This window comes from Podarcis gaigeae (assembly GCF_964106915.1).
Source record: "Podarcis gaigeae genome assembly, chromosome: 2".
Taxonomy (NCBI): Eukaryota; Metazoa; Chordata; class Lepidosauria; order Squamata; family Lacertidae; genus Podarcis; species Podarcis gaigeae.
Window position 1 is genome coordinate 40,948,138 of NC_139679.1, and position 27,270 is coordinate 40,975,407.

The following is a 27,270-nucleotide window of genomic DNA, read 5'->3' on the forward strand; positions in this document are numbered from 1 at the left end:
CACGGCATAGCTCATAGCTTCTCTGAGTTATTCAAGCCCCTTCGCCACGGCAAGGCAGTGATCCATGAAGGGAGTCATCACCTTGCCAACAAAGGTCCGTATAGTTACAGCTATGGTTTTCCCAGTAGTGATGTATGGAAGTGAGAGCTGGATCATAAAGAAGGCTGATCGCCAAAGAATTGATGCTTTTGAATTATGGTGCTGGAGGAGACTCTTGAGAGTCCCATGGACTGCAAGAAGATCAAACGCATCCATTCTTAAGGAAATCAGCCCTGAGTGCTCACTGGAAGGACAGATTGTGAAGCTGAGGCTCCAATACTTTGGCCACCTCATGAGAAGAGAAGACTCCCTAGAAAAGACCCTGATGTTGGGAAAGATGGAGGGCACAAGAAGAAGGGGACGACAGAGGACGAGATGGTTGGACAGTGTTTTCGAAGCTACAAACATGAGTTTCACCAAACTGCAGGAGGCAGTGGAAGACAGGAGTGCCTGGCGTGCTCTGGTCCATGGGGTCACGAAGAGTCGGACACGACTAAACGACTAAACAACAACAACACTGCCACTCATATTCTTAAGTCAAGATGTTATGGGTAGACAGCTGAGCACTCCACTACTACGTTTTGGGATCTGTTGATTGCCACATACGGGAATAGGAAAAAGCACCTTAAAGGCTGCTATCAAACTGCATTTCTCACCCAAATTGGTTCAGGAGAAGATGCTATTTTTTAACACGTTCTTCATCTTTCATTTGGTAGGACATATTTCATCCTAAAGCAACAACCCCCACCCAAACGGAACTTAAGATATGTACGCAAAACCCTTTGCAAAGGTTGGGTAGAAGAGATGCTGTAACTTATTGATTATATTTCTCCATAGCACTACAGAGAGTGGTAGAATGGTAAACTCAGGGCAGAATCTAACCCAGATCTGTTGCAGTTCACCTTTTGCTTTTAATTCGGCAGTTCAATTTCAGCTGTGGCTTTATTGCTCGCTGACAAATGGACTGAGACCACCAATCTGTTTCTCCCAGAATGCTGAAGTTCAATTTGATTTAATCTTGTGTGACATGAAGATGAAAGATGGCAAACTGTTGACAGTCCTGAATGCATTTATTTGGAAGAGTAGGGCCCAATGATTTCAACAGGACTTACTTCTACATAAAGCAAGCCTAAGATCATTGAGCCTTACATAGCTTAGCAAATGAAGTTCAGGAAGCTAAGAGTGGTAAATGTGGACTGAAGGATAAAAAGTCACAATTCTGAGATTTTTGATCCTTGGGTTGTTTTTTAAAATGTCCTGATCTGTCCAGTAGCATGATCTACCCAAAACTGTTCTTTCTTTCTTTCTTTCTTTCTTTCTTTCTTTCTTTCTTTCTTTCTTTCTTTCTTTCGCATTTTTTCTTCCTTTCAGCAAATTAATGTCATACCTCGCTAGCAGTTTCCCTTGAGAATAACCAGAGCTTTGAACTGCTGCCTCTGCAGTACCATGTTGATGTTCAGAGGCATTCTTTTGAGCCTGCAGCCTCTTATCTCTGGCTTTGACACTGTAGGCAGCTTGTCAGCATCCATGCCTGCCACTCTTTTGAGCTTATGTGCATCTGGTGGGAGTGAGAACAGCAGTTTCTCAGAGATTAGAAGTCTCCCTGCTCACCTTAAGACATGCCAATCATGCCATGCTCTTCTCGGTGATATACTCATCACTGCATTTGAAAAGGAGGACCAGTTGCCATTCTTTTCTCAGCAGAGCTGTGTAAATATGTCTATATATAGTTTCATATATATATATATATATCCAGAAAGCCAAGCCAGTGGGTGATACATGGGAAGAAGAGAATGAGGCTTCCAAATACCATTAAAATGGAAACTATTCTCTCCTTTTTCTGCCCGCCCTTTGGCATTTGGCAACTGTTGTCAATAAGCCTTTGTAAGCAAGGCCAGGTAGGATTTTCTGTATGAAAATATTTATATGGATTGATCTCTGATTGATCTTCATCTAAAAGGCTAAAAGGGGGACGGACTTTCCTTGACATCTTGATTTGGGCTTCTTTCAAATGCTCTTAATGCTAGTAACTCATGGCTCTTTTGCTGGAAGCCACAAGTGGAACTACAATGGGTTTTTCATACTGTCATGGATATTGCATGTTTCCTTGTTATGTTCTATCTATCCTATGTTCTAACCTTGCTGTGTTCTAACATCCCCTCCATGGGATGCTTTCTCAAGGTACAGAATCCACGTCACATCCCATTCTGTGAAGGCCAGGAGGAAAGCCCAGTCCATGACCAGCTGTAGTGACCAGAATGCTCCCAGGTGTTCCTCCATGGAAGCACACCTGCCTCCATCCTTTTCCTTTGAAACCTCCAGGGCACACAGTAGTGCAACGGCTGAAGGTGTTTCTAACATGGAACTGTTGCAATAAGGGACACTGAACCTAAGAGCAGAAGAAGAGCCCCACTCGATCAGGCCAAAGACCCATCCAGGCCAGCATCTTGCTCTCACAGGGGCCAACCAGAGGCCTAAGTGAAGCCCACAAGCAGGACCTGAATGCAGCAGCTCTCTGTCTCATGAGATCTTTCAGGGCTTTTTATATGGGACTTGCAGCGCTGACTTGTGCAACTATCAGGGACACGGGGATGATGCCATTTGATAGGGGAGCCATTCGGCTGGTGTGGCAGCAGTATATCTCCAGTCGTGGTGCCTATGAAAGTAACTATAGAGTTGCCAGAAGTATAGGATTGCTCTGCTTCATATTCATCTATTCCACTTGACAACTATGAATCTCAATGAGCCTTGTATAAGCCTTTAGCCTGATATTCCCCCCATGGATGATTTACACTTAATGTCACATGAAATTGCATCATGGGGCTCATTGAAAGCCAGGAAAATCCATTTTGAAATATTTTGGGCCAAGCTGTCTGTCTCATGAGATCTTTCAGGGCTTTTTATATGGGACCTGCGGTGCTGACTTGTGCAACTATCAGGATACTCATTCGGTTCTCATTCATAGCCGTCATTTATTTCTGTCCTGTCATCTGTCATCTCGCAGTTTTGTGCAAAGGGGGAAAGATGGGAAAGACACTGATCTGGTGTTTCATGAAAGAAGAAAGAACTAGAAAGAGAGGGAACTCCACCAGGAAACTCAAGACTGGCAGATGGTTCCCAAATTCATTGATGCTGTTGCTTAGGTACATCTCTTAACAGGTGAAAATCCCAATTTGGTAGAACAACGAGGCTGGAGACAGAGGGAATCTATAAAAGGACCTGCCAAAATAAACCTCTCTCTATTTCAACTCTGAACTTAGAAAGCATGAAGGAAACAGTCTTTAGAATGAGCTGGGCATGGATTCTAACTCTCTTGAGCACCATTCTGCTCCAGCCCCTTATAAAATGAAAATACCTGTCTATTATTTTTATATTGCTGGCAGTTATAGCCCACCTTTTTTCTCCAAGGTGGCATGTATGATTCTATCCCTCCTCCTTTAACCCCCACAACAACCCTGTGAGGCTGAGAGGCAGTGACTGGCCCAAGTGAGCTTCATAGCAAGTTAGGATTTGAACTCTGGTCTCCCAGGTCCTAGTCTGAAACTCTAACCACTACACCATGCTGGCTCTCAAGTAGCAATGTTGCTGTGAAGATACATGGAATAAGAATGGAAAAGAACTGAATTTCAGAGGATTGTATAAATGATAAGTAATGTTAAGTATTTATTTGATTATTGGCTACTGTTCATCAGTAATGTTCCTTTTTACAGATTATACACAGAATCTGCTGTGAATCTAATGTGGATGAGTAAACACATGAGTAAAAGTATGTGACTACCCAGGGTTTCATTAATGTTCACACTCGTATCTACTGCCCTAATGGTCTAACATTGTATAGCATGATTCAGGTAGGTAGCCGTGTGTGGCGTTTGCCTCCTAGGTGGGTCATAAGGAAAGGGTTAAATGAGTGTGATGTGATTGGCCAGTGGGAACCCAAGGGGAGGAGTGAGAGTTAGAGTTGGTGTTGTTTGGAAGTCAGTTGAGAGTTGGGAGTTGGAGAAGGAAGAGGGAGGTTAGGTCTGTGGGTTGGTCGAGTTGTGTTGTGAGAGAGTGAGAGGAACTGTTAGGTGGAGTCGGATAGATAGTTGGGATAATCAGTTTGAAGTTGTTAGGAATGTATGGGACAGTTAAGGAACTAAGATTAAGAAACTGACAAGAAAAATTAACTGAAACCATAAACTTGTTCATGCTTAAACAAATAAACTTGATTATTAGTTAATGTTAACAACTGTCTGGACTCCGTGTGTACCCGAGGGAAATGGGTTGGTGGCAGCGAAGAGGCAATCACAGTGGTGGCACAGGGATCAATTGACCCCTGTGTGATCGCCACACAGTGTTGGTCTGACGCAGTTGAAATAAATAAAAATTTTCCAATTGCACCTTAGAGACAAACTAAGTTTGTTCTAGGTATAAGCTTCCGTGTGCATGCACACTTCTTCAGATACCATGCTTACGTGTCTTGCCATTTCAGGGCCCCATCAGCTGCAGTCATACAATATTTCATTTTAGAATATTTTCATTCCATCCTCTCATTTCCGGCATCCATCTTACCACCCCCATTCATAAACTTCCCATCATGACAGTTTGGGCTTCAATCCTATGCAACCTCACTCTGAAGTAATCTCCATCGCCATCCACTGGACTGACTTCCAATCCAGGCCTGGGAGTTGCGAACAGCTTCTTATCTACGCTCAAAGGAGAGCAGAGAATAATTGTGCTGTGTTTAGAAGCAGCTGTTGAGATGGCTGGCGTTAAAGCAGCTAGAAAATGTGGTAGCAATTTATGCCCGGCAATAACAGCAAGCTGCTATTTTAGCTTCATAAAAATGTAGTTACAAAATATTGTAACGTGCAGGCTGCAATGACTTTTACAATCCCTCGTAAAAATAATACTGCAACATTTTGTCATGATCAGCAACCAGTGTGTTTTCCCAAAGGCATTGGGACAGAGGAAGGAATCTCTGGCTCTGCTGTTCCAGCAGAGGCTGACATCCTGACACACAAAGCTTCCTCAAATTACAGACTGCGTTCACCCTAATTGTAGACTGGGTCACCTTTAATGTCCTGCCAAGAGGACATCCCAAGGTGGAACTCCCAGCAAGCCTGGAAGGATGTTTGAAGTTATATACCACATCAAACATACAGATGAGGTGAGCGAACTGCCCAGCTCCTCACTAGCCTTGCTTAGAAGAACTCCAGATGTGCTGGGTGATGCTATGCAAAGGATGCTATCTTGCCAACCGACTGCCAAGGGAAAACTTCCTTTAGCCTCACAGGATGGTAATGTGAGGTATCTACAAGATCTTACATAGATAAAGGGGTAATGTCAGTTTAGTGGTTAATGTGTGTAACAACCAGCTATTATGCACATTCACCATGTCTCATGGAGAATCTGTACATAATTTGTCCAAGAAGAGGGAATTGTGTGCATTCATTGCATACATGATCTCCTACTGACCTTAGGCAATGTGCATATATTGACTGAATTTTGTGCACTCTCTGGCCATTATGCATAATCCCTGACAGGGCTTGGGTAATATGCATTTTCCACTGCATTTTGTACATACCCCATACGCAATGTGCACATTCTCTAGTCCAAATGTTAGTCTCCAAGAAACATGCCCTTGTTTTCTATCGCTAATCCAGATATGTGCAATCTGTGCCCCTCAGGCTGCTCCTGACCTATTGTCGAATCCTACATGGCACTCAGCATACCCTCCCACTGAGCAGCTGAGCAGTGAAAATAAGGCATGAGGCTCCATAGAAAAATTAACTTCATTTGCAGCTCAGCTGCCTTTCCTTCTCACTCAGCTGTTCCCCAGTTAGTAGAGTGCCACAGGAGAGATTGCGCACAATGGCCGCAAAATGTACAAACTTCAGTCAATATATGCATGTTCCTCAAGCCCTAGTGGACATTTTTTATATGAACTCAGATATGTGCCCAGTTCCATGGGCTGGTTATATGCACATTTTCCATGAGGTCTGCATGATAGCCAGTTGTTCTGCACATTAACCGCTCAGCTTACATTATCTAACATACATGATAGATATAGAACCATATTCAACTAACCCAGCGTGCTAGCAGAAGCCAGTGTAAGGATTCTGGCAAACACAACTGGGTTTTCTCCCCTCTCTTCCCTATGCATCCCACCATGCCTCCCCCAAATCCACTCTGGAGGGTCAGGAGAGCCCACAGAGTGTGTGCAAGGGGAGACGAAAGTTGATTCTGTTTTGCAAGCAGAAATGCTTGTGCTGATGAAACAACCATCTTAGTGCTACGTTGCACTAGATATACATAGATATACATACCGAAATGCCCAAAGACTACAAAATGCCTTGACTCCTCCATTCAAAACACTCAAAATGAATCTCCTACTCTTTCCTGGCCATTAGCTCCCACTGAGGAAACATCCACCAACCATTCACTAGCCTGACAAAAGGAATAGACGTACGCTTCACTGAGACCAATGAGATCCATCTCTAATCGATGTGTTTGGAATTGAGAGTTCCTTGAGAGCAGGCAGGACAGATGACTTTTGGGGTATAACTTTCATTGGTACCTCAAAACCTCTATTCCTCCTTCCTTCCTTCCTTCCTTCCTTCCTTCCTTCCTTCCTTCCTTTGTGAAGTGTGCATTTGCTGTACCGTGCTAGCTTTCCTTCGACAGTGCTTAATAACTCCCACATTCACAGAGGTTGTATAAGCAATCTGGAGTAAGATTTATCACCACTTTAACCCTTCAGGATCATTACCCTGAGACTTTGAGACTAACCAGAAATGCTATGACAACTTCCACTCAGGCAGTAATTAAACACTTTTTAAAGATGTGTCACAGCCACCAGAGGAGCAGCAAATTGGCATCATGCCACCCATCGGCATTATTATATTGTCAACAGCCAGGCTTTCTCTCTTGAGGAATCTTGCCTCTGTGCTCTCCCAACTACTTTCCCTTTATTAGTAAAGTGTCATCTTAGGCTCCGGGGAGAAGGTTCAGTGCTGAGCATTGTAGCATGGGGCTGAAAAGTTTGAGGAAAGCCTGGCTGGATCAAAAAGCGTGTGCAGAAGTTGTATCCTAAGTCAGGTTTTCTGCAGACCTACATCACAGCTGAAGGAGACTGACTCTCTGAAAGAAGAAAACCGGAAAGAAGAAACAGCAGCATAAACAGCCCCCCAAGTCAGAAGCTGTGAGATATTCACAGGGTTTGGCTATATCACACCTTGGGTATTTAGTTGAACAGTATTTCATTTATGGCTTTCAGCTTATTTTTAGTCTACCTTTATTACCCTTAGAAATGTAGGCTCAAGAGTGATAAGTAAAATAAGTAGGGAACTCGGGATGTAAAAGTCTAGGCTCTCTTGGTCATAGAATGCATGGGATCCACCTGGCTCACCCCTTCAAACCATCATTGAGGCCATTGCCATAAGAGTCCATTAAAAATCCCCATTTCTTTGGGGACAGATTCCCAGGTTCTAGAAACTTACTATTATTATTATTTGAATTTATATACCGCCCCATATCCACAGGTCTTGGAAGGAGCAAGGTCCAGCTCTCAGTTGTTTATCACTCAGCCATATGTTTTTATTTTATTATGTATTATTAAATTGTATTCATTCCCCTATATAGGTTTGATTTCAACTGTGCTTTTTTTGTGGGGGAGAGGCTGGAAGGCTTGGTGCCTGGATAGCTCAGTTGGTTAGAGTGTGGTGCTGATAATACTAAGGTTGCAAGTTTGATCCCCATATGGGATAGCTGCATATTCCTGCACTGCAGGGAGGTGGACTAGATAATCCTCAGGGTCCCTTCCAACTATGATAATTCTATGATTCCTATGTGGTAAGGCTCCAGGTCCCATTAGCTGCACCCAGTATGGTCTGTGAACAGGGATGGTGTGAGCTGGAGTCCAATAACATCTGAATGGTATACAGGTTTTGCCCTGAGTTCTGCCTGCTATATTGTATCTACACACACATACACACACACACACCCCACACCAAAGAACCTCCCAAAATGAGAGGCTCTAACCTGAGGTCTTCCCTTGTAGCCATGGGGCTCTGTTCATAGGCCTATCCAAGTACCAGAATTTTTTCATTTCAAGAGTTGGGAAGATTTTTTTTTTTAATGCTTTATAATTTGTGGGTGGCTGACCGAGCATGCAGATGGTTACATATAGTCATTTTATTATCTTTACTTTAAAGAACGTCATCATTTTCTACAATGAAAAGAGAGTTCATTTCCAAATAAATGTGTTTTGCATCAGGGCAGCAGATGCAAACTCCAGTTTTATTCCTGTATTCACGATGGCCCTGTATTGAAGCTGGTTTTAAATGCAAAACTCAGAGTATTGTTTAAAAAAAACCAAGAGTTGCCAACCGGGTTTGTTTGTTGCCCTCACATATCAGGAATATGGAAGTAGTTGTAAAGCATGAAATGGCAGAGGGGCCGGGAGAAGGAAAATATTAATTTCATTAATGTGGATTTTAATGTGTGCTTCTCAACTGAATACACATGGCCATCTAAATAGGTGTGTGGGTGTGTTATAATATGGTTATGTCCAGGATTTAAAATTATCTTGCTGCACCACTGCACTCATGATAAAAATGGTGCATGATAATAGGCGTGCTTGTATTCTCTTTGTGTTGAAAGATCATAGTGGTGGCAACAGCACAGAGCAGACAAGGGGAAGGCTAGATTTCAGGGGCTTCCGGTGCAAGCTTCAGCCACTAGCACTGAATACTTGGAAGCAGGTAACACAAATAGTCATGAAGTTAGGGTATTGCTAGGAAAGGCATGAGTAACAAAGACCTGGTTCTCACTTTGTTTGGAAACCTGTCTAGAACCACTTCAAAAGGTAAGCAGTACTCGCCAGTAGCATATGGTGGGGTTGGATGATAGAACTCTCATGTCCTCTAGTCAGCTGCATCACGGCTGATTACCGAGAGGTAGAGGGGATGGGCAAAATGCCAGCAAGGTCAGCATAGTAAGCAAGGTGCAAACACGCCAGCAGGGGTGCCAGATTGGCTCTGCCAGTGCATTTGCACCACACTAAACACACCAATCTTGCTGTTGCCTCACCTGGAGGTCAAATGAGCACTGCTGCCCCACTCCACTTCCAGCTACTGGTGCTCACATGATTGACTGCTCTTCCCATGAAAAATGCAATCCGATAAATCCCCACACATAGAATAACAGATGTCATGGAGAGCAGTTCTGCCTAGCCTTCTCCCCAACATCTAATTTTTTAGTGCAGACAGTTATAAAGAAGGTTTCAGTCATGTAAGCTCCTATCTTCTGGCTGAAGTCATAACCCACGCCCAGATTCCCCCACCACAGTCAAAAATAAGACACCGTGGAATTCAGACTGTTAGAGTTTTATTCATTGCATCACTGCTCAAACTGGGATTCCTTTTATTAAAACAAAATGCAATGCCAACAGCAAAAGAGGTGGCTCAGCAATAAAGGCCAACTGTAAATTGTTCCAATCTGCTTGCCTTAAATAAGCAAGCACAACTTGGCAAGGACGTGTAATTGAAAACAATTGTAAGAGGGTTTGCTTTGGAGACCTGTGCCATCCTTGATTAAATAACCCATTTCTTGGTACATGCTGCATAGAAGCGATGGAAACAATAGTTGGCTCAAAGTCATGTGTGAACAGTTGGCTTGCTGTGTTGCATGTAATTCTGTGGTTTTGTCTCTGTGTTTTTGAGTTTTCTGTTAATCCCTGAGAAGGAAAGAAACAAGCCAAGCAAAGTGGTGGTGGATCAACCTCCGCTGGTGACAAGCGTGCACATTTTTTTATCATTTCACAGAGCTCTTTTCTGCTTCACAATGAGATTGGTGTAAACCATAGTCTTTCAAGCCTTCAGGGGACATGTTTCAAATATCAGGGAACCCACAAAATTTGCCCTGGAAGCCTCACACATTGCAGAGGTTTCTAAGGCTTGTTGTAGGGTTTATACTCATGCTTTGGAGGGGGCATTCATGCCAGGGTCCCCTGACATGCCCCTCCAGGATTCCCTTGAGGAAAATGTTCACCCTAGCAAATCCCAGCACCCCCAGCAATTCAAAGACACCCACTCTTTTAGCACAGCCTTCAACATTCCAGCTGTGGTCCCAAGGGACTCCACGCCACTTGCCCAGGCTCCCAGCTGGATACTGGAGCACTCCTGCTTCCTCTAGCAAAGGGGCTCCTGGGCTGCTGATGGATTGCCTAACTAGAAACACATGGGGTCCCTTTGCATAAAACTAATCAGGAGAAGGGGTGAGCCATGTAAGTGCGTGCCTGGACTGGAGCCAGAAAGGGTGCGGCCTCCAGCTCATATAAAAGCTCTCAGTTTAACTCAGGGAATTGCTGGTGCAACAGCTTCCTTGGGTTTCTCTGCCAGGCTCTCCTTTGTGATCAATCAGTTTCTCAGTCCCTCTATGGACTGTGAAATGGACCACTGTTGCCCTCACCATTGACTGATGTGTGCAGTATAAGAAACACCCAATGTTCCCTACATCTACTCATTCTGGAGTGTGCATCATTTCCATGTATGGGCTGAATAAAGAGGTAAATAGTGATGATGCAGGGGTATTCCCACCCTCCAGTATCAAAGCACAATCTCAATAACACATGCACAACTTGGATCAGCTATTTTTAGATTACCCAATTTTCAGATTACCCATGAATCAGGAAAACGCAATACAGAGTGGGTCAGGAGTCAAATTACAGATCTAAGTGGAGAACAGACGGAGTGACTCAGAAACAGAACAGAATTTTTAAAAATTCACAGATATAACTACAAAGTGAATTTGGAGCCCATCCACACCCCTCAGATTTACTATTTTGTTTTGTTTTTTCTAATCATGGATAGTGTTGTGTTTGGTCTTCCACTGCCCTTGCTGAATTGGAGAGATCGTATCCCTGAGCTTTTAAAGGGAATTTTCAGGATTTATTTCCTTTGAAGAGCAGAAGATTAGGACTACAGATGTAACAGTACCTAAACTGAAAATTAATACCTGCCTGGAGGAGAATATTCAGTGAACTGAAGTCATTTGTTCCAAAGACATTTGCGAACAAGTGGTCATCAAAGACAAATGTAGTGTTTGTTATTATTGGGGCCTGCACAAAGTATAGGGTGCCCTTCTCTGTGCATTGTACATAACTCCATTGACCTCTCTGTGGAGGAGGAGAATCTTCTGAGACTCTAAGCCTGGCGGCAGCAACTCAATACTTTTCAAAGAGGATTCTGATGCACAGCCACCCCTGCTAGGTATCTACCCTTAAAGAGGACATATGGCATGATGCCATTATACTCAGAGTATTGCTGTCACTTCTTCAGTTGACTGCCACTTGTGAAAGGTGGAAAAACTTTGCGCATAATGATGTAATACCACATATCTTTCAATGCTGACCACTAGCTATGCTGGATAGCAGTGGCGTAGCATGGGTTGTCAGCACCCGAGGCAAGGCAAGTAATTTGCGCCCCCTAACCCTAACCCCCAGATGTTGCGCCCGGTGCGGCCGGCCCCCCTGCACCCCCCACGCTACGCCACTGCTGGATAGGGCTAGTGGGATTTGGGGTTGAACAATATTTGGAGGGCCACAGGTTCCCCATCCCAGTTTTTAATGTTTTCTGCTCAACACACACTAATAATAATAATAATAATTTATTTATACCCCGCCCATCTGGCTGGGTTTCCCCAGCCACTCTGGGTGGCTTCCAACAAAATATTAAAAATACAATAAAACATCAGACATTTAAACAGGGCTGCCTTCAGATGTCTTCTAAAAGTCAGATAGTTGTTTATTTCTTTGACATCTGATGGGAGGGTGTTCCACAGGGCGGGCGCCACTATCAAGAAGGCCCTCTGCTCTCTTGGTTCTGAGAACAATAATGCTATAAGGCAGCCTTCTCCAAACTGGTGGCTTCCAGATGTCTTGGTCTACAATTCCCATCCGTGCAGGCTAGGTTGGCCAATGGTGAAGATTGATGGGCATTGCAGTTCAAAACTTCTGGAAGGCAACAAGGTTGGGGCAGGCAGCTTGAAGTGTAGAAGACTAAAATTATGTTAAAGATGGAAAATAATTGGGCATGTTTATGTGTGCATGTGCACATGCAAGCAGATACACCAGACTATTATTTTTATCATTGAAGTGTTCTACTGTAGTTGCTGGTGCGCTCCAGTGATGGGAATGGCAAGAGATTTCAGTGATGTTCAGAAATCCTTTTTCTGAGTGGTTGGCTGTGATCTTTCTGCAGATGACTGAAACACTTTCATAGCTATGAATCTGGAAACGAACCATGCAAAAAGAGATTACTGCTTCAGGATTCATCACATGGGATGGATGAAAAATGAGACGACTGTGCATGCTGGAATGAAGTCAGCAAGTGGGCGAAAATGAGGAAATGTAGACTCGGGAATCCACAGATTTGCTGGAAGGAGAAGATGCCATATCCAGATGCCAGCCCAGGATGCTGGGTAATGTTACCAAACAGTCAAAAGTGAGAAGGCTTTCGAGTTTAATAGTCCTTAGTCACAGTCATTTCCCTGACTTTGACCATATCGTTTTCTCTACGCCAATCTCACTGGTTACTTCTGTAAAAGATATCTAAAGTCACTGGCTCTCTCACACACATTTTAATAATGACATCAATGGACTAAGAGCAAATATATCACTGCTCCCCATCAAAAGCTATTGCAAGGCCCCAATCTTGTTTATCAGGAATGTGTTGGTGCTCAGCACTTTAGATAAACATAAGTGTGCCTCAGCAGGCTTTAATTTGTCATTAATGAAGCCACTCTCGCAGTGTCATTGGAATTTACTGGCTTAATTAAACCCGTTCTTGTCATTTCTCACCGGAATGGAACAGAAGCTTCAGTCTCACTACTGATGTTTCCACATTCCTATAACCTGAAGCATGGAAATGGCTTTTGCAGGGGACTGGAACTCTGCTAGTCAATATCTCTCCTTCAAATCTCACAAGACAAAAGGTGCATGGTCATGACCCATGTGGACCCTCTTATGGCAGGAATGGGGAACCTGTGGCCCTCCAGATGTTCCATCATCTCTGACCATTGGTCATGTTGCCTGTGGCTGGTGGGATTTGGGGTCCAACAATATCTGGACAGCCACAGGTCCCACATCCCTGCCTTGTAGTCTGTGTGGAAGACCCAAGAGTGCTGCAGGGGCAATGCAAAGGTCACCATTCCTAAATGAGGGTAAAATGCAGTATTAAACAAAAAGTTTAAATTGAAATGCTAAAAAGGCACATGTGATGCTATCATTCATGGATTTATTTACATAGCTGAATTTATGTTCAAAAGCATCAAAGCAGGCCCTGATTCATTTCTGGTCAGTGTTTCTGTGTTTAAACCATGGAGGCAGGCTTCTTATTGTGTTCTGTTTTAATTTCTACTTTGGTTCTTTGTAATAATGAGACTGGGACTATAGTATTGTTACACTCGACCCCAATTTTCATGGTTTAGATTTCGTGTATTTTAAATTAAACTTTTAAAATAATAATAATAATAGCCCACACGTCACCAAATGGTCCTGGAACAGGTTACAGAAATACCAAAACTAGCACAAATGGGGGGGGGGACACACAACCTAATTAAAATACAAGATTTAAAATTATAAATTGGCTCAAAGGGGAATTCATTACATGGTTGCATAGGCATTTTATGCCCATTTGAAAACAGAACCTAAAAATCACTAAATATGTTTTAGAAACCTGCTTGTAAATGTTTACAACAGTCAAGTAAGGATAATCTTGTTATAAATTATGTGGTTCCTCACTAGCGATGGGTGAGTATTTCTATTCATTCCACAATTTGGAGTGAACCTCCCTGGTCCACATTCAGTGAATCGTGCCTGGATCAGAAGCCGGACACACATATTAGATTGCATGTCTACAAACTCCTTCCAAACTCAGCTTGCTCCAAATGACTTCTCATTTTACAAGATGGCCCAAGTCATCTCCGGCTCTTTCTTTCTTTCTTTCTTTCTTTCTTTCTTTCTTTCTTTCTTTCTTTTAAAAATCATATCTAGCAGCTTGGAGCAGCCATAAAGTGCATTGACCGCTGTGCTTGTTGAAAACTTTTGATTCTGCCAACATCTGGAGAGTCCCAACACCTGCTCTAGCTGCTACACAACACCATCACCTTTGCCTTCATGGCATATTCAACCAGGGTCAATTGTGGGTGTTCGACACCGTGATTCAGGCTTGTTACAAATCACAACATAAGAATTGCCATAAGAGTACTTATTTTGGTCACAGCAGGGGTTTTGGCTTTCTAGGATATTACTACTACTTTGGTTTTTGACAGCGTTTTGGAGTATTGAAAACATTTCACATACATTTCTTTATAACAACCTGAAAATAGGTCAGAATTATTTTCCCCATCTTGCAAATGGCAGGGGTAGGAGCTGAAGCTCAACTCACTAATTCGCCTTACTGAGTTTGTGGCAGATACAAGTTTTAAATTGAGGGCTTCCTGGTTCACGGCTCAGCCTCTTAGCCATTGAGCTATATGAGCTCTCATCTGTATCAGAACTAAAAAATACATTTACGTGTCAGTTCTCCCAGTATTTCATTCTCTCCCTTTCTTTAGCACATGGCTCTGACTCTGTAGTGTAGGAGAAAAGTGAGCTAAGAATTGGCCTCAAATATATTTAAGCTTCCTTTCAGTTCTTCAGAGTTCAAGGTGCTAAGTTTAATCTTTCAGAGCTGATTACCATTACAGATGCATGTTCTTGGGAGACAAACCGTTGTCCAAAGAAGCATGAAAGCGCAATGTGACCGCTAGACTAAATGCATCTGTCGCAGAAGTTTGGTATCGAGAACAAACTTCTAAAAGTAAATCCTGACACCGTGAGAATTGTCCCTCTGAAGCAGTTGTATGTTGCATGACAGCTTTGCATGCCGGGGAGCGCAGGGGAGCGTGACTTGCCTCGGCGCCATCTTGGAAGCCTCCCGTTATTGCATGCCAGCTTTGACCTTAAGTTTTCATGGCAGCTTGTTTGGGGAAAGAGTCCCATTCCTGAGTCTGCAGTCTTACCTTCCAATGTAATATGAAAAAGCTCAAAGGCCACAATTTCTCTGGGCAACCCTTTGGGAACTACAGGTCAAGGGGGAAAAGGGGGTGGAGCAGTAAATATGACTGTTATCATTGTACAGTAGACTACATTCTAGCCACACAAAGTCAGAGGTTTCTACACAATCCACACACACACAGAGTGAGGGGGAGAGAGACCCTCCCTCCAGGAATGCAAGAACTATTATCACACTTCAAGCCAGGCAAAAGCGCTTGAGGGTGCAGAACAGAGCCATTGAGGGGTGTGGCCTGGGAAGAGGGGTGTGGCTTAGGAAGGGGTATGGCCTGGGAGAATCTCAAAGGCAGGAGAAAGAAGTTTGGAGATCCACATTTCCCCCCTCGGCCTGAGGTTCCCTACTCCTGCAATATGTGAGTGCAACTGAGAGGGTGCAACTTTGCAGAAATAAGTTTTCCAAGCCTTTGGCATAAGGTTGTTCAGTGTAACCAATGTGCAGTTTATGCCATGGTTGTTTCACAGTCCTGAGTCTTTTATAAGTTTAACAAGAAACTGAAGCACTTCGGATTTTACTCCACCCATTGGATATGTACCAATGTGTGGCTGAAGGCAGACCATAATGGTTTCTTCAGCTGCATCGGATGGCTTCACCAATTCATTTGGGAATCTCAGCCTTGTAGTGCCCTGGGGTAGTTTGTTCCCTTTCTCTACACCCCAATTCCACTCTCCTAGGTAATGTGGACATATTCTATTCAAACGCAAGCTCTTTTGAATCCCATTACAGTGGTACCTCTGGTTACATGCGCTTCAGGTTACGTACGTTTCAGGTTACAGACTCCGCTAACCCAGAAATAGTGCTTCAGGATAAGAACAGAAATCGGGCTCCGGCAGCGCGGCAGCAGCAGGAGGCCCCATTAGCTAAAGTGGTGCTTCAGGTTAAGAACAGTTTCAGGTTAAGAACGGACCTCCGGAACAAATTAAGTACTTAACCCGAGGTACCACTATAAATTCAATGGAGGAGTTTGGCTGCAATTTTACAGACACTATCCTGAACAAAAGTCCCACTGAACATGGTGGTATGGGACCTACATCTAGTAGAGATGCTTATGATTACATGAATATGAATCCCAATGAGACTTAAAATGGGACATAATTTAAGCTGGACTTTGGCCTGTTTTTAGAGCAGCCCATTGTCTCCTGACAGGAGTTGTGGTGCAGAACATCTGGAGGGCACCAGGGAGATGAAGACTGCTTTTCAGTGCCCCCATAGCGCAAATTCATCTCTCATTCCCATTGGCTGATTTCCAGAAAAAAGACACAAAGCCTATCTTTTTTGGCTGGTTGGTGAACTTGTGTAGGAGTTAAGATTCCTGTGGTGTTTAACTATTTGAGGTTTTAGTCTTCTCTTTCATTCCTCATTGGAATTAATCACTCACTCTTTCAATTATTTACATACGCCCAAAAGCCAAGGATGCCTGGGCAGGCACTGGGCACATTTTTTAGAAATAGTAATTTGTGCTCTTCTGCCATCTTTGATGACCACCAGAAATGGCACTGCTACATAAATTTGTATCCACATTATTAATGCAATAATGGATTGTTGGAATCAGTGGTGGCTGCTATGGAAGATTTGGAAATAATGCTTATATAACAAGGGGAAGTGTTGCTCCTTCCAGCACCAGATACACCTGATTTAGCTTTTAAGAGGAGAAGAAAAATACCTAAGACATTAAACCTCTTATCCTCCGCCTGATAGAGCAATATTGGAAAAACCTGTTATTTGGCAGCAAATGGGTTTATTAACTTCTAAAGGGGACCATGTGTTTGAATGTGATAGGGAAAGGAGCATTCGTCAGAGTGCTCATTGGATCAAAAGATGAATTAATCCTTTGAAGAAACCTAGCATTTCAAATCTGCAACTTTAAACAATCTACCAGGCTACAGACACAGAGCCACGGAAATGCTGCCTAATCCCTTTCATCACACTGAAAGTTGATCTGCTGCTTTTGGTTCCAACCCCCAGAAAGTTGATCTGCCACTCCTGTCTTGGGGAAAGAAGTGCAATCCAGAACTCTGGAAGGTAAACATAAATGACAACATCTGGTTGTGTTTGGTAGAATGAAGTAGCAATGTCTAGTGATGGAATGAATCGTAATGCAAGTGTCACTGCTCAGTAGATAGAGAGATTGTCCCCACACCTCTGGATTTTGGACAACCCAAAGCTGGTTCCCACTATCTCTGGATGAGAGACTGTCTGCAGCATATGTTGCACTTTCAACCTCTCAAGTTCCCTCCTACCTCCTTGACTCAATTTGTCTCGATTCAGACCCTACTACTCCTGCAAAGTGTGCCACACTCGTCATCTCACATATACAACCAGCATATATTTGACTGTATCCCGTGTATACCTCATTTTATATGTAAGTTGAATGAAAGATCGTACACACCAACAGCACATATTTTGTAAATATTTATTTAAAGGATTAATATCCTACTTTTCGACTGAAGTGCTCGATGTGGTTCACAATATTAATAAAGTTCAGTGGGTGGGATTCAAACTAAGTTGGTTCCACTTAGTTCTCAATGAGATCAATGGGACTTGACACAGGACCAAACTACATATTGCATTAGTCATATTTATTCATTCATGTGAGGGGTATTAAATCCCATTCTTTGGTCAAAAAGGTTCCCAAAGCAGCTTACACAGATTAATGGAAAGATAGTACCAGTCTGTGCCCTTAGGCTTACCATTTAAAAGATGCAGTGAAAAGGAGCTAGCATGTGGGTCCACAATGTGCCCCTCTTGTGTTTATATTGCTCCAGTTGTAACATTTGGGGCTTAATTGGAGATCCAATGTGGTATAGGCATTAGAGTGTTGAACCAGCAGCCCAGAAACCCAGTTCAAACCAAGTTGTTCGTAGGGCTGCCTTTGAAGACAATCCAAAAGCTTGAATTACTGCAGGAGGCAATACATTGTTTAATTAGCCAAAGGCCTGGAAGAAGAGGAATGTTTTTGCCGGACTCCTGAATATATGTAATGAAGGAGCCAGGTAAGCTCTCTTGGGGAGAGCATTCCACAAATGGGGAGCCAACCACAGAAAAGGCCCATTCTCCTGTTGCCAGCCTCTGGACCCTCTCATGAAGATGGCACATAAAGAAGGGCCTCATATGATGATTGCAGGGTCTGGGTCAGTTCATATGGAGAGAGGCAGTTCTTGAGGTATTGTAGTCCTGAGCCATTTAAGAGTTTATAGCTCAAAGCCAGCACTTAGAATTGGGCCCAGAAACTGTTTGGCAGCCACTGCAGTCGGGCCAGGATTGGTGTCATATGCTTAAACCACTTTGCCCCAGTGAACAACCTGGCTGCTGAATTCTGCACCATATGAAGTTTCTGAACTGTCTTCAGAGACAGCCCCACATGCATACTTGTAGCATAACCAAAGACTGCTGGGCCTGCAGCATTCAAGTAAGTAGCCATATTAATTTTGCATGAAATTGATAATCCCTTTCCTTCTTTCTAGTAATGAATGGCACAACAGTAGCATCATAAACCACTTCTGCCACATGGTAGGCATTGCAGGCTCAATTGCTGCATTCCTTTTTTTATGTCCCCAGAGGATGACAGTGAGCAAACCTTGGGGACTTAGTGGCCCAGATGCCACCACATTGTTTTCTGGAGGGCAGATTAGATGCTATCAGAAGGTAGCCGCTAAGAATTATTAGTGATCTCGGCTGGATCAATGCCACTGCTGTTTATAGCCTGCAGGCAGTCAATCCTCTTAAGTCTTTGATCCCCATGGCTTCATTTCATTGCACTTGTCCTGAGAAGAGGCTGCAGGAAATATAACCTTCCTGCCTCCCAGACAGACAGCTGTCATTCTGCCTGGTCAAAGCTGCAGATGAGGATTTCTGCTGAGGTTACTGGCATGAATGATGAGCTCGCCAGAATCAACCACATATATTTAATCCTTAAAAAGAGAAGATTCTTCTGCTTCCTCATTCCCGAGATGGCTATTTTGAGCCCAAGATGCCACAGTGTCACATTTAGCTATCCCATCCCTATGCATCTGGAGAGCTCTGTAATTGCTTTCTTTTCTGAGGTGGTAGCTTCAAAACTCAACATAAGTTATTTGTCTCATGGAAAGATGACTTTAGAATTTATTTATTTATTTATTTGGATTTATATACCGCCCTATACCCAGAGCTCCGAGGCCAGAGCCATAGCTACAGGAGGCAGAGGGCTAGTTGGTCTTTTGCCCCAGGTGAAGCCTACAGAGGGTTCCCATTTAGACTCCCATCCTCTGTGTGTGTGTCCATGCAAATTTGCGTGGGTGGGTGCCAAACTGGGTCTTTGATCCAGGTGAACTGCAGCCTCCTTTCGCCCCTGTCCTAGGCTCATGTATGTGGTTCCTCCACCATCGTACCCACCCCAGCAGAAGGCCTCTACCCAAGTCAGCTAAGCTGGGGGCCTTTGAGGAAATGCTCAGGAAAGCTGATGTGTCAGATCTATTCGTTTTGTTTTAATTCGTAAAAATGTTTATATACCACTAACTTGCATAGAAAGCATCTAAGGAGTGCAAAGCAAATATAAAGTCACAATAAATAAAAGGGGGGGACATGAAAGCAGAAAATGTGGGGCAATGCATTTCAGATAGAATCGGATATGCTCACTGTTTCACATAGGATGCATGTGCGGGTCTTTGCCAAGTCTAACAGTGAGGAGGATGAAGCCGCTCTGCATTTATATCTCTATAAATGCATCATCTTTGGCATACTTCGAGTGGGGGGAGAGAGAGAGAGACACCTGGCAGGAGACTGACAGCAAAACTGCTTTATTGCCAGTACGAAAGCATGACAAAGAGGACCATCCTGGCCTTGTCAACCCATTCTGCAATCCTTCTACCCCCGGAGAGGCCTTTGATGCTCAGCAATTTGTGGCAACCTTTCAAGACAGAACAGGGTGGCTCTCTAATTAAATGTGAAATCTCCCCCCATTTTGGCTGCAGCTTTAATTCATCATGTTCCGCAGCTGGTGTAACGATACTGCGCAGTGCATCTGTGATGGAATTTTCACCATTAGGAACTTCCTTTTGTGTTCCAAACAAATTCGAATACCGGTGCCTTATCTGCAATAGCTGCCTTATCAGAACTCAGAAGAGGACATAGCAAAAGAATGGCATTGGTTTGGGTTGATTAGTGAGAAAGGAGAGACAATTCACTGGGAAAGGCAGATGTAGGAGGTTTCTGAACTGTCCAGTATGAGGGATGGGCAATTCCTAATAACCTTAGCCAGCAAAAAAAATTAAAAGAACCTGTAACACTGGTTTGATCATCTCCCCCTTTGGGAGACAATTTTGTGCAAACTTCACAGTGGAGACCCACATGGAAGTAGTATTGAGTTGGCATGGGTTTAATAGTCCTGTTGCCACTATGCACCTAGCACATCTGATTAATGATTTTTGCAGTGTTACATACCCAACGGCAATGATGCACATGAGTTAGTCATCTGAGTCTCCACTGTGTGATGATGACTGCAAGTTATTCTGCACAGGCTATAGACCCAGTGTGTACAAATTACCTATGAGGTGGTGTTCCTGGATGGTACCACTATGACTGCAGGGAGAAGAATCACATGATTGAATGTTTCCCCTCAATTATTATTTTTTATTACCCTGCCCAGAGAACATTAAGAGAAAATGAGAAAGATTTTAGTTTAGTTATTCCCCCTCATGTGAGTTTTCCATCTGAAGGGATTTATTGTGAGGGAACATTCAAACATGCAAAATGGCATCCCTCTCTGCCATCACTTTCAAGAGGTGGGATAGTTGAGAAGCAGTTTACGACCTCATCTACTCTTTGTTTGGAGAAACAGGATTTCATGCTAAGGAGGGATGCTCTACTCCAGAAGTAGGCAATGTGGTACCCTCCGGATGTTGCCGGACTACAACTTTCAGCAACCCTGACCATTGGCCTTCCTGGTTGGAGCTGATGGGAATTGGACTCCTAGATTAGAAGGGCATAGAATGGTATCTCCAACTCAAAGAACACATACTTTAAAAAATATATACAGTGGTACCTCGGGTTAAGTACTTAATTTGTTCCGGAAGTCCGTTCTTAACCTGAAACTGCTCTTAACCTGAAGCAACACTTTAGCTAATGGGGCCTCCTGCTGCTGCCACGATGCCGGAGCATGATTTCTGTTCTCATCCTGAAGCAAAGTTCTTAACCTGAGGTAATATTTCTGGGTTAGCGGAGTCTCTAACCTGAAGCGTATGTAACCTGAAGCGTATGTAACCCGAGGTACCACTGTATTAAGTTTTACAAAAAAATTAACATAAAAACTGCCAACAATATATATACAAAGTAAGCTGTCAGTCTGTTTGTGTCCCTCTCCCCCCCCCCCAACTTTCCTCAACTTCCCCTTCTGGTTTTTTACATATTCATTTCTCCTGCTTGTAATCTTACCTTTTAATATATGCAGCTTAAAATTCCACATTGTTATTATATTCCCAACATTTCATCCTCCTCTTCATATTCTATACATTTTGTTATTTGTAAGTGTTTAGTCAAACCCTCAAAGAACACACACTTAATTAGTTGGAATGAAAGGTGTGAGTCTTGCCATCTCAAACAAAATTGGCCAGCTGCAAAGTTTCTTAAGTTGTCAGGCCCAGTCTTCACAAACAATTGCCCATGTGCTAAAACTGTTTATAACCTGTACTGTACTATTTTGCACAGAGTGTGGAGACATTGCATCTGTGCATACAGAAAATGACGTGACAAAAAACATTTCTGCCTCATGTCATATATTTCATTTGTTAGGAAATGTATATGTTGGTTTTCAGTTCCATCAAGAACAACCAAAGTGGTTTGCATAAGAAAACCACAGCATAATTTATATTAAAATGTAATCATTTTAATCACATCAAGTAAAAAACAGACACAATAATCACAAGATCAACACCAGGATCTGGCATAAACGGTCAGAAGGATGCTTGAGTACGGTATATAGAAAACATTCAGTCATATCACCACCTGCATCCTAGAGCGTTGTAGTCAAGGAACATGTTTACCATGCAATTTTCTGTTTATGTAGATGGCTAAGTGATATACACTTAGTCTAGAACTCCCACCTTCATTTCCCCTTCTCCATATATATACCTTACAGCAATCTCCCCAAACATGTCCTCTCCAGGGGTTTTGAACTACAGCTCTTATCAGTTCCAGGCAACAGCCATACTGACTGGGGTTGATGGGAGTTGTAGTCCAAAATATCTAGGGGATGTCTGGTCAGTGAAGGCCACTTCAGAGGCATTCTAAGAAAAGTTTTGCTTCTAGGTCTGAAATATTGTACAATCTGCTGCCTGTGACAAGAAGAAAATGACATTTCATTAAGCTCTGAAATCTGAGCAGAGAGAAAAGGAAGTTTAATAGTACAATTATGTTTTGGTTGCTGCCTTTAATCCTAACGACCTCCCCCAGCATGGGGAAGAAGGGCTTTTATGAACAACGCCAGTTGCTTCTGTGACAGAAGCTAGACTGACCAAGGGAAATGAATTCACTTTTTTTTCCCATATAAAGATATCGCAAGAGAGAGAGAGAGCGCAAGCACGCCTGGACGCGAAATACACCCTAGCAGATGTGTAATATCATTAAAGCTGGCTCTAATATAATCTAAGCCACAGTTTGGTGTATTAATGCTTTGTTTATCTTGAAGCACAGATGGATATTTTTATTAGCATTACTCTGTTGATGCAGCTTCAGGAAAGGTTAGTCCAGAGGGCAGATGTCTATGTTATGAGAGAACATTCGCTCTGAAGCTGACTAGCAGGAAAGGTGAAGCCTTTCCATGAAATGTCAATTAGAGAATTAAACCTTGTAGATGTTGGCGGCCAGGAATGTCAGTGCAGACTTTAGAAGCAATTAAATCTAGTTATTTATTTATTTTAAAAAAATTCTTCTTTCACTCCTACTGCAGGAAATAGGTACATTTTTATCAAATGCTTTCTTTTTCTTTTTTGCTGGCTCTTTTCAAAGAGGGTAGTCCAAAACTCCTTTCTCTTAGCTTAATTGGCACAGCACTTAATATCCTGCTGAGGGGACAATGGAAAATATTCTTGTGATTAGGATGCTAGGAAATGAGGAAAGGGAGAGGAGGGGTTGAATTTGGGGCTAACCCTGGAGTCCATTGACAATGGAAAGGACACTTTTGCGCAACCTTTTCCGTTCCCTTTTAAGGAGCACTGATGTTACTTAGGGATAAGCACTAAGTCCACATTTAATACCGGAGCAAGAATGAATTCTGGGAGTGACATTCTGCAGGGCTTAAGGGTTTCATGAAATAATTAGCATAGGAAAGAGTGAGTCAGTCCGTACCTACGACCAAATCATAACCCTGAGGATGTTGCAAGTTCTGGCTTTGATATCCTGGTTGTGCAAAGGAGTCTTTTCTTCAGGTTAGTAGTACAGACCTTTTAGAGACTCTGAAAACATCCTAGCTGGATCCAGTCCAGATCTTTTGAATACTCTGAGCAAGATCAAATCCAAAGTATCAATAAGAACTGCAGCAAGCAGGCAATTTCACAGCATGAATTATGTTTGAGCTCTGCTTCTTTATTATGCTGAATCATTTACCAGAAGCAGCCATGACACTGTCAAATATTTCATTCCACAAACCTAGAACAGTTTCCACAAAAGGTTTAAATGTAGCAAATACACCACATATTTAAACTGGCAATCTTCAACTTCAGTTTGCCTTTTTCAGTTACATGAAACAGAGAAAGGTAATTTCTGAAAAACCCTGTGTTAGTGTGACACTATGGGCCTAAATAAAAGTTACGGGGTCTTGTAGCTCCTGACAACATGAGTTTCCTCCAAACTTCTACATGGTAATCTCTTGTAAAATAAATACGTGATGTAACATCATTTTGATAAGTATTTTCATGTCCCCACTCCAATTCACTGGGTGCTGTAGTGGTTAAGAGCAGTGGACTCGTAATCTGGTGAACCGGGTTCGCTTCCCCGCTCCTCCACATGCAGCTGCTGGGTGACCTTGGGCTAATCACACTTCTCTGAAGTCTCTCAGCCTCACTCACCTCACAGAGTGTTTGTTGTGGGGGAGGAAGGGAAAGGAGATTGTTAGCTGCTTTGAGACTCCTTGGGGTAGTGATAAAGTGGGGTATCAAATCCAAACTCCATCTGGGAAGGGGGAAACACTGAATGAGATGAATCTTTGTTACATGTGCTGGGTTTTACTGGGGATGCCTGTGGCTGAGATATGGGCTGTAGGCAGCTACATGATACCCACCATAGCATCCTGTTAGGTCCTCTGAAGGGCCATTAGTGTGTGTGTTGTGTAATGCCCCAAGGAGTAAGCATCTGACCATTTTAAGGCAGGGGAGCAGAACCTTATTTCTTTAGAGAGTCACATTACAGAGCAAGGAGAAGTGATATCTGTCAGGGACCACATGCTGGAGCTGGAGGTGCTAACTGATGATTGGTGGAGACAAATATAAAAATGTTACAGATTTTGTAATCTTGAATGATGGCCGCTCACCCTGTCCATAAAAGGTGGGTGGCAATTGTGACCCGGCACGCCAGCTCCTTCTCTCTCTCTCTCACATGAAGCACACCATTTTCCCCTATGGCCGTTGGCTCACACCCCCCTGGCTGCTACGGAGCATCACAGGTCACCCGCCAGACCCTATTTTGAATCACTCCCATCCTCAATGGGAACAGACCTAGGAGTGGTAGTCTTCACTCCAGTCCACTCCAGGACCATAAAGAACTGGCTGGCGCTGCTCACTCCTTCTGATATTCAGATCGCTGTGAAGAACCACCCCATCATTAGTTTCACTTGGATTTTTGACCAACCCTGAGCATTAAAAAATGGCTGTTCATATTTACAAAAAGAAATATGGATCAACTGATGAGACTCTAAAATTGTGGTCCTCAATATCACTTTAATTGTTATTTCACTGATTTTCATTCAGATATGCTAGAAAAATAACAACTTTATCTGCTTGTTCCAAACCGAAGGTTATCACCTCCGTAGGCAGAGCAACCTTCAGCACTAGATTTTTATCCGATGAGTCCCTCTCATTCCAACCTAACCATGTATTTCTTTTTTATTATTAATAAGTGGAGATTAGAGTTAGCTTTACTCATATGCTTGGGATCAGTTTGGATCATCTACCTCGAAGCTATTACAAATGAGTGTGTCATCCTTTGGTGATGCTTTTCGTAATTAATGGCATAAATGGGAGGCAGCAGATTCCTTAATCTGAATAATGTGTTTGCAAACATCTGCTATGCTGGGAGGAGAAGTGGGGAGGGGCGGAACCCTCCGTCATGGAACAATTTTGGAAGTTTTTGGAAAGTCATTGAGGAACGGAATGATGGGAGAGTTTATTTTGTAGAAGACTCCTGGAAGGATTCTTCAAGATAAAGCATTCCTCATACCTTCCCTACATTACTCACATCAGGTGACTGCTAATTATATTTATGCCTTGATACAATTTGCTAGTTTGGTATGGATAGGTGAAGTCTGTGCTTCGTCATTTTGGCATCTTCTTTAAAAAAAAAAAAAAAAAAAGACGGATGAAAAATCATCAGGAGCATGGAGCCAGGAGCAAGAAAGATAAATAACGCCAGGAAGCTGATCGCTGCCCGTCTGTCATAAAATTTCATTAGTTCTGACAGCCTGTACAACATAAGCAATGAATGAATACTAACTATACTTCCTCCCTGTCTACTTCCATATTTCACTCGTATCGCTTGGCCCACAGAAAGCACCAGGCTAGGCCAGCCTGGGAGGAAAGAGCTGCCAGAGCATTCACACACTAAATTATAGTCTACCCCATTAGAATTATCTATGAAGAAGAAGGGAAAGGGCGGTGGCGGCTATATTTAATATACAGACTTTCTCAACACTATGCTTTGCATGCTGTGCAGCAAAAGACAAGAGGGGAGGCTGAAATATTATAAGAAGATAGTCTGTCTTCCTACAGATCTGTGGTTATATTTGCAATCACAGGGACAAGGGAAACCCCAGTTTTACTTTAACCATGGTAAGGCCTTTATTTTGACATCTCTCACTGTCAGAAAGCCAATCAATATCCACTCTGTCACACCACCAAAATTGTGCTGCCCTGTGTTTAAGGTGAAATGTTATTTTCCAGCTCTCGGACAAACCTTTGCAAACGTGCATCTAGAATTATGGGGGAAGGTTTTGAACATAGATTGGATATTGGAATAGATTATGCTACTGGTTTATTTTAATCATACTATGAGTAGTGTCTGGCTTTTTATTGTACTAATATATGATTGATGATGGCCTCTGGCTAAGCAACAACATCTGGAATCCATGGGGTTAGAGCCTTACAGGAAGATGCAGGCAATGGAATGGTTAAACACCCCTGTACACTGCTCTGCTCTGCTCTGAATTGCCCCTTCCTGAAGCTACGGTACTTTCCCCTATACGAAGCAGACATTGGAGTTTAATATGCATCTGCTTGAAATGTCTGTGCAGCTTCGAAGAGGCACCTATTGACACATTTCCATTGGTTTTAACTCCTTCTTACAAAACTGTGCCCCACTTCCACACAGTAAGCCCCAGTGCAGCTCCAATTATCCTTTAGTACAGTCAGCAGTCCACTTAGAGTTGTTGCATCAATAAATGTATAATAGAATACACAACATATAACAAATCAAAAGCATGCCATATTGTTTGGTGATTTGTTTTCCAGTGTTCAATAGATGTCCATTTATTAATACTTCCTTTCTTTTACACGCGCGCACACACACACACACGTTATTTTTGACATGAAAGCATACGCATGCAACTTAGTTTCCCATTAAGACAATATAGGTATCACTGACAACTTTGGGGATCTTGCATAGCATATCTGTGCCACAACTATTACATATGATAAGCTGGAGGCATTTTAAGCAGGGGGGGGGAGGAGATGCAGATCACTTTTTTAAAAAAATATATCAAAGAATCTAAAGCAACCTTCCCAGCTTTGGGTCCTTCAGCTATTGGTGGACCATGACCCAAAGGTCAGAGATGCTGGGAGTTGTCCCAGCAACATCTGGGGACCCAAGATTGGAGGTGGAGGGACTGATCTAAAGGAAGATAAATATTAAGTTAGCACATTAACCATTTTCAAATAACCCATAATGGCCCTACGCC